Source organism: Oryctolagus cuniculus, chromosome 20 (genome assembly GCF_051225735.1).
Source record: "Oryctolagus cuniculus isolate XC-2025 breed Fujian yellow rabbit chromosome 20, ASM5122573v1, whole genome shotgun sequence".
Lineage (NCBI taxonomy): Eukaryota > Metazoa > Chordata > Mammalia > Lagomorpha > Leporidae > Oryctolagus > Oryctolagus cuniculus.
Genome location: NC_142886.1, coordinates 37,747,016 through 37,754,752, shown reverse-complemented (window position 1 = coordinate 37,754,752; position 7,737 = coordinate 37,747,016). Strand labels below are relative to the sequence as shown.

At 38.9% G+C, this 7,737-nt stretch overlaps 1 non-coding gene across 1 annotated transcript; it reads left to right on the top strand.

Annotated features, from left to right (window-relative positions):
• Positions 1-4,532: 4,532 nt before the first annotated feature.
• Positions 4,533-4,641, top strand: LOC127484680 (U6 spliceosomal RNA). Its single transcript, XR_007911845.1, has one exon. It is a non-coding gene; the product is annotated as a U6 spliceosomal RNA (small nuclear RNA).
• Positions 4,642-7,737: the final 3,096 nt, after the last annotated feature.

The window sequence follows — 7,737 nt, the reverse complement described above, 5'->3', positions numbered from 1 at the left end:
ATGTTCAAGGAGATAAATGCAAGAATGACATTCATAAAAAAGAACAAGAAATTATGGAACTAATTCAAGAAAATAAAACTAGAAAAATGGTTGTGATGAACAAGCATAAGTCTTGGAAAAGTCATTTAAAATTATTTAGAAATTCAGTATTGCTGTAGACCATACCTTCACGTAGTTGGGGAAATAGTGAATTGGAAGCTATTGCTCAGGAATTCATCTAGAATGTAGAAAAGAGGCAAAGGAAAGTAAATACATGCAGCATAAGAAAGGGCAAAGGTCTAAGACTGGAAATCTCTAAGTCATGTCTGCTTGGAATCTTAGAAGTGGAATGGTGGACTCTATAGATTAGAAGCAATATTTGACAATATAAGAGTGTGTATTTTCAGGATTGGAAAGATAGAGCTGTTCTGAGCAGGATAAATAAAAGAAATCGTCACCTATCACATATAGTGAGATCTGTGAGCTCAAATCCTAGATATCAAACACTGAACACAGCATGCACATTCTCTATGACAACCATTTCCCACCATTGCTCACCTAAAGTCCCGATTTGATAACTATTCCTCATATGCAATTCATAAGCTCACTTTTTATTTCACTGAGAAAATGGAATTTATTAGAAGTTCACATATATGCATCTGAAAATCTATTGTCTTAGTCTGTACCTACATATTCTGCTACCTCCCTTTCAAATTTTACTAATTTATTTTCTTTATTTGAAAAGCAGAGCAACAGAGCAGAGAGAAGAGACGGATAGAGACAGAGAAATTGATCTTCCACCCACAGGTTTACTCCTCAAATGTCTTTGTCAGCCAATCTGGGCAAGACCAAAGCTAGTAGCCAGGGCCTTCCTCTTGGGTGGGAGGAGCCCAAATACTTGAGCCCATCAGCCATCTTCCACAATGTAAATAGCTGGAAACTGGATCAGGAGCAGAGAGGGCACTCAAACCAGTGGTAGAATATGGAATGTGATCCTCCCAAGCCACGGCTTAATCCAGAGCACCATAACAACCCACTCTCTGTACCCTGTTTATAGAAAATGAGGTCCTCTCCCCATTTGTATGCTAGATCCCATTTCTCTTCCTTCAGGACATCTCTTCTGCAGGAGCCCTCTCTTCTGAATCATCAGAATTTCCCCTTTGAACCATTTTTTTTAAACTTTTATTTAATGAATATAAATTTCCAAAGTACAGCTTATGGATTACAATGGCTTCCCCCCCATAACGTCCCTCCCACTTTCAACCCTCCCCTTTCCCACTTCTTTTCCCTTTCCCCACTCCCTCTCCCCTTCCATTCACATCAAGATTCATTTTCGATTCTCTTTATATACAGAAGATCAGTTTAGCATACATTAAGTAAAGATTTCAACAGTTTGCTCCCACACAGAAACACAAAGTGAAAAATACTGTTTGAGTACTAGTTATAGCATTAAATCTCAATGTACAGCACACTAAGGACAAAGATCCTACATGAGGAGTAAGTGCACAGTGACTCCTGTTGTTGACTTAACAAATTGACACTCTTGTTTATGGCATCAGTAATCACCCTAGGCTCTTGTCATGAGCTGCCAAGGTTATGGAAGCCCCCTGAGTTCACTGACTCTGATCATATTTAGACAAGGCCATGGTCAAAGTGGAAGTTCTCTCCTCCCTTCAGAGAAAGGTACCTCCTTCTTTGATGACTCATTCTTTCCACTGGGATCTCACTCACAGAGACCTTTCATTTAGTTTTTTTTTTTTTCCCCAGAGTGTCTTGGCTTTTCATGCCTGAAATACTCTCATGGGCATTTCAGCCAGATCCGCATGCCTTAAGGGCTGATTCTGAGACCAGAGTGCTGTTTAGGACATCTGCCATTCTGTGGGTCTGCTGTGTATCTCACTTCCCATGTTGGTTCATTCTCTCCCCTTTTTATTCTATCAGCTAGTATTTGCAGACACTATTCTTGTTTCTGTGATCCCTTTGGTTCTTAGTCCTATCATTATGATCAATTGAAAACAGAAATTGATCACTGGGACTAGTGAGATGGCATTGGTATATGCCACCGTGATGGGATTGAATTGGAATCCCCTGGTATGTTTCTAACTCTACCATTTGAGGTAAGTCAGCTTGAGCATGTCCCGAATTGCACATCTCTTGCCTCTCTTATTCCCACTCTTACATTTAACAGCGATCACTTTTCAGTTAAGTTTCAGCACTTAAGAAGAATTGTGTATTGATTACAATATTCAACCAAAAGTATTAAGTAGAACAAACAAAAAATACTAAGAGGGATAACATATCAAGTTGCTCATCAACAGTCAGGGTGAGGGCTGATCAAGTCACCGTTTCTCATAGTGTTCATTTCACTTTAACAGGTTTCCTTTTTGGTGCTCAGTTAGTCGTCACCTATCAAGGAGAACAAGTGGTACTTGTCCCTTTGGGATTGGCTTATTTCACTCAACATAATGTTTTCCAAATTCCTAACAGGGATCACTTTTCCGTTAAATTTAAACACCTAAGAATAATTGTGTGTTAATCACAGAGTTCAACCAATGGTACTAGAACAAAAAAATTATACTAAAATGGATAAAGTATTACATTGTACATCAACTGTCAGGACAAGAGCTGATCAATCCTACCTCAACATGCTGCACTATCTCCCTTTTTAAAAATTCCCTCCTCAGGTACTAGGACAGTTGTTTTCTGAGCTTGAGAACAGATCATTGTGATGAAAGGTCGTTCCTGGGTTTTTTATTTTATAAGTCTTTTTATTTTATCACGTCACCCTTCTGTTAGTTCATTCCCCCAAATGCTTGTAACAGTTACGGCTGGACCAGGCCAAAGTCAAGAGCCAGGAACAGGAATTTGAAAGATTCCTGCCTGTGATCCAGCATTCAATATAGGCACCAGTTCAAGACCCAGCTGCTCCACTTCCAATCCAGCTTCCTGCTAAGGTGCCCAGGAAGGCAGCGGAAGATGACCTGAGTGCTTGGGCCCCTGCAATCATGTTGAAGATCTGGAGGAATGCCTAACTCCTGGCTTTGGCATGTCTCAGCCCCAGCCATTGTGACCATTTGGAAAGTGAACCAGCAGATGGAAGATTTGCCTCTTCCTCTATCTCTGTAACTCTGACGTTCAAATACATAAGTAAATCTTTAAAAAATGCCTTCCTCTAAAACCAAATTAGAAACACAGTGAGGTCCTACTATATACTCACAAAATCAAAACTGAATAACACCTCAGGACCTTTTCACTTGCTGTGTCTCCTACCTAGAATGGGTTTCTGCAGATTTTTGTGTAGCTTACTCATAAGCTTCCTCCCGACTCTGGCAGATTATATACTTTAGGCCTTCCTTGACCCCAGGATATAATAGAGTATTCCCCTAATACTTGATCCTACTTGATCCTTCTTACTTCACTTTTTCTTAATATTTTTTACTGTTTGAAATTTTATCTAATTATTTATTTTCTTATGTTTTATCTCCCTACACTAGAGTCTAAGCTCTGTAAAAGTATAATTTTAAGGTTTTAAAATATGTTGTAGGGGCCAGCATTGTGGTGTAGCAGTTTAAGCCACTATGATACCAGCATCCTATATGAGTGCTGGCTTCAGTCTTGGCTGATCCACTTTTTTTTTTTTTTTTTTTTTTGACTGGCAGAGTGGACAGTGAGAGAGAGAGACAGAGAGAAAGGTCTTCCTTTGCCGTTGGTTCACCCTCCAATGGCCACACCATGCTGATCCGAAGCCAGGAGCCAGGTGCTTCTCCTGGTCTCCCATGCGGGTGCAGGGGCCCAAGCACTTGGGCCATCCTCCATTGCACTCCTGGGCCAAAGCAGAAAGCTGGACTGGAAGAGGGGAAAGCGGGACAGAATCCGGCACCCCGACTGGGACTAGAACCCCGGGGTGCTGGCACCACAGGCGGAGGATTAGCCTATTGAGCCACGGTGCCGGCCTGATCCACTTTTAATCCAGCTCCCTGCTGATGCACCTGGGAAAGCAGCAGAACATGGCCCAAGTGCTTGGGCCTCTGGTACCCAGATGGGATATCCACATTACGTCCTGGCTTCGGCCTGACCTAGCCCCTGCCATTGCAGACATTTGGGGAATGAACCCTTGGATGGCTCTCTGTCTCTGTCTCTCCCCACCCCCCAACTCCCCGAGTGTGTGTGTGTGTGTGTGTGTGTGTCCTTCTCTTTCTGTAATTCTGTCTCAAATAAATAGATAAATCCTAAGAGAAAAAAATGTTGTTGACTGAGAATCTATAAAGTAGAAGGCATATGAGAGCTGTTTAGTACATGATTTCTTAAATAATAAATAGAGAAATTATATACTATTAAGGACAGGAAACTATCTTAAATTCTAACATAAAAATTATCAGTAAAAGAATAACAAGGGTGGTAGGCTTATAATTAGTAGCTATAGGTGTGTGAAGATAATAGGGGTAATATCCTTTTTAAAAATGATTTATGAATTTATTTGAAAGACAGAGAAAGAGGGAGAGGCAGGGAAGAGAAAAATTTTTCTCACTCTGGTTTATTACCCAAACATTCAGGTGCTCACTTCGGCAGCACATATACTAAAAATTGGAATGATACAGAGAAGATTAGCATGGCCCCTGCGCAAGGATGACACGCAAAATTCGTGAAGCGTTCCATATTTTTAAAAAAAAAATTCAGAACAGTCCAGGCTGTGCCAGGCTGAAGCCAGAAGCCAGGAACTCCACCCGGGTCTCTCATGTGGGTGGCAGGCACCCAAGTATTTGAAACTCTCATGTGCTGTCTTCCAGGTGCTTTAGCGGGAAGTTAGATCAGAAGTGGAGTAGCTAGGCTTCAATATTCCAATATAGATGTGGGCATCTGAAACGGTTGCTTAACCTGCTGTGCCACAACACCTATTCTGAGATCTTCAAAATAATAGGAAAAAGATTTTGTATATATTTTATATATTTATATATTAGCCTGGAAATAAACTTATATATAGTTAAGTCATACATCAAGAGAATGTAAAAATAAAGACAATATCAGACATACAGAATTATGAAGGGCTTTTGGTCATAGATCATTAGTTAAATGAAAAAGGGAAATTATAACTAAACAGATAAGGTAAAACGTTAAAAATTACAATTAACAGAAACATAAACTTTCAATTAAAATAAAATGTTTTTCATATTGGTCTAAAAACAGAAGCAGAGAACCCATTGGAAGGCTTTTTATCCAAGACATGGGAAGAAGAAGTGAAGATGTGTAGGAGATGCTGTGCTGTGATTTAGGGTTGGATTTACTCAAATGTTCATTTAGAGTCAGACTACTTTGGGGGAGGGGAGGAAGAAGAGAGAGGAAATTACTGGAGTTGATTCACATAGCAGCTTCAAATCTTAATGTACTAGAAAGAAATATGAAGCAAAAATAGAAAAAATATGAAGATCTGATTCAGCAGGGTTACGGATTGATTGGTATCCTTGTTGTCCTCTAGTCTGCATATTTGGGATATTTTATCATTCAAAATAATTAAAAGTCGAGCTAGCTAATGAAACGTTTCTGATGATTTAGGTGCTCTTAAAATTGGTTCCTTAATTTTCTAGTAGTGAGAGAATTTGGTGAAAGGTGTATGCAGTCTGAGAGCATTGCATTCTCTTAAATGTTCTTGTCAGTGTTCTGAATATAACTCATTCACTTAGTCTCTATGAGCCTCAGTTTCTGCCTTGGTAAAACTGCTCATTTAACCAAGATTAACCTGACTCTGTGGTGTGACACTGGCTCATTCTATGATAGTTTTTATACTGTGACATTACACAAATGTTACTGTATCAAGGCCCAATGGGAAAATGCACTTACTCCATTTCAGCTTTCTTAACTGCCTTATCAAATGTCCTCCAGACTTCCAAGTTTCTTTTCCAATAAAGCAAGTTTCTCATTTATTTAACTGTTTGTTTACTTTTTAAACTTATAAACTATTTAGCGACTGGCTGACATTGACTGTAACAAGCATATTAATAGTCCTCCTTAGTTTTGAAGACTGTTGATGATGCAATATTTAAGACAAGGTAAAGAGATGAAATATGACATGGATACCAAGAGGAAATGTTTGATTGTAGAGTTTGGAGTTAAACTCAGCAGATTTCCATAAGGCAGAAAGGATCAACAACAATACTAACAATCCCAATAATATATTAAATAGTAGCAATAATTAGCATTTTTAAACACATGCTCTGTGCAAGAAACTGTGCTGGGAGCCTATTATACACTATCTCCTTTCACAAAATAGTTCTTCCAGAGATATGTTATCTTTATATAAAAAGATTGAAGTGGGGCTCCAACAACAGAGAACTAAGAGGCAAGCCTTCAAGCATCATGTGCAGTAGCTGGTGTCCTATAATTCACCCTGGCGATCCTCAGCCTTGGCAGATGGTCAACTCCACTGAGCTTTTGTCCCTTACCAAAGTGTAAAGGCCTGTCTGGCATAATTTTAAGCATGTGTAAGTGTTGGTTGGTACTTGTATGGGAAGATGTATTACTGGCATCTTCTGGCGTCCCTTGAATGGCGTGGTCCATAGAAAACCTTGGGTTTGGCTATACAGATGTTCATTTCAAGGCAATAGAGATGATGGCAAGTGGTTTTCCATTAAAAACCATTGTAAAGAAATGGGAACAAATGTTACACAAATCAGTTTTCTTCCTTTTATGAAATATTAAAAATCTATCATGAGAATTTTAGCCCTTTTCCTCTTAATGAGTTATCATGTATAGCACATTGCAAAGAATGAGACATCATCTTTTTTGTACTATAATTAGTTTTGAGCCTACATTTCACCACCTTTAAATCCACTTGCAAGTAACGCATAATTTCATAAATGCCATCAGGATCTGTCACATTTTATGCTTTTTTTAAAAAAACATATGCTTACAAGTTTATTTATTTGAAAGGCAGAAAGAAAGAAGGAAGGATGGAGACAGAAAGAGATCTTCGATTTATTGATTCACTCCCCAAATGGCCACAACAGCAGAAAGCCAGGTGACTGGGACTCCACCTGGATCTCCCACGTGAGTAGCAAGGGCCCAACTAATTGGACCATCTTCCCCTTCTTTCCAGACATCTTAGCAGGGAATTGGATTGGAAGCAGGGAAACCGGTACATGAACTGGCTCCCAGATATGGGAAGCAAGTGTCATAGGAGCAGCTTAACCTGCTGTGGCACAGGGCTGGACTCCAAAACAAATTATCTTTAAAATTTTTTGAATATTAGCAAAATTCTCAAATAATTTTGTAACATTCACTGTAATGCAATATTTAGTAATGTTCATCTTATATAGATGCATTTCTTTGTTTTCTCCATTCATTTCTTGCACACTGTACTTGGTTTGTCTTAGGTGTGTAAAAGAATGCATGATTTATCTACTAATAGTTTTTAAAGGATATTACATTAAGTTTGAGATTTGTAACTAAAGACATAAATATGTTGGTTGAAATGGAACTATCTATTACAGCATTAAAAAATAAAATCTAGGTGGATAGGGTGTTTGATGTAGTGGTTAAGATGCCCATTGTGGAATGGCAAGATATAGCCTAAGTACTAAGAGAAAAAAAAAAAAAACTGCCAGCCCAGAATATTATATCCTGCAAAGCTCTCATTTGTGAATGAAGGTGAAATAAAGATCTTTCATAGCAAACAGAAATTGAAAGAATCTGTCACCACTCGTCCAGCCCTGCAAAAGATGCTTACAGATGTGTTGGACACAAAAACACAGAAACACAGTCATC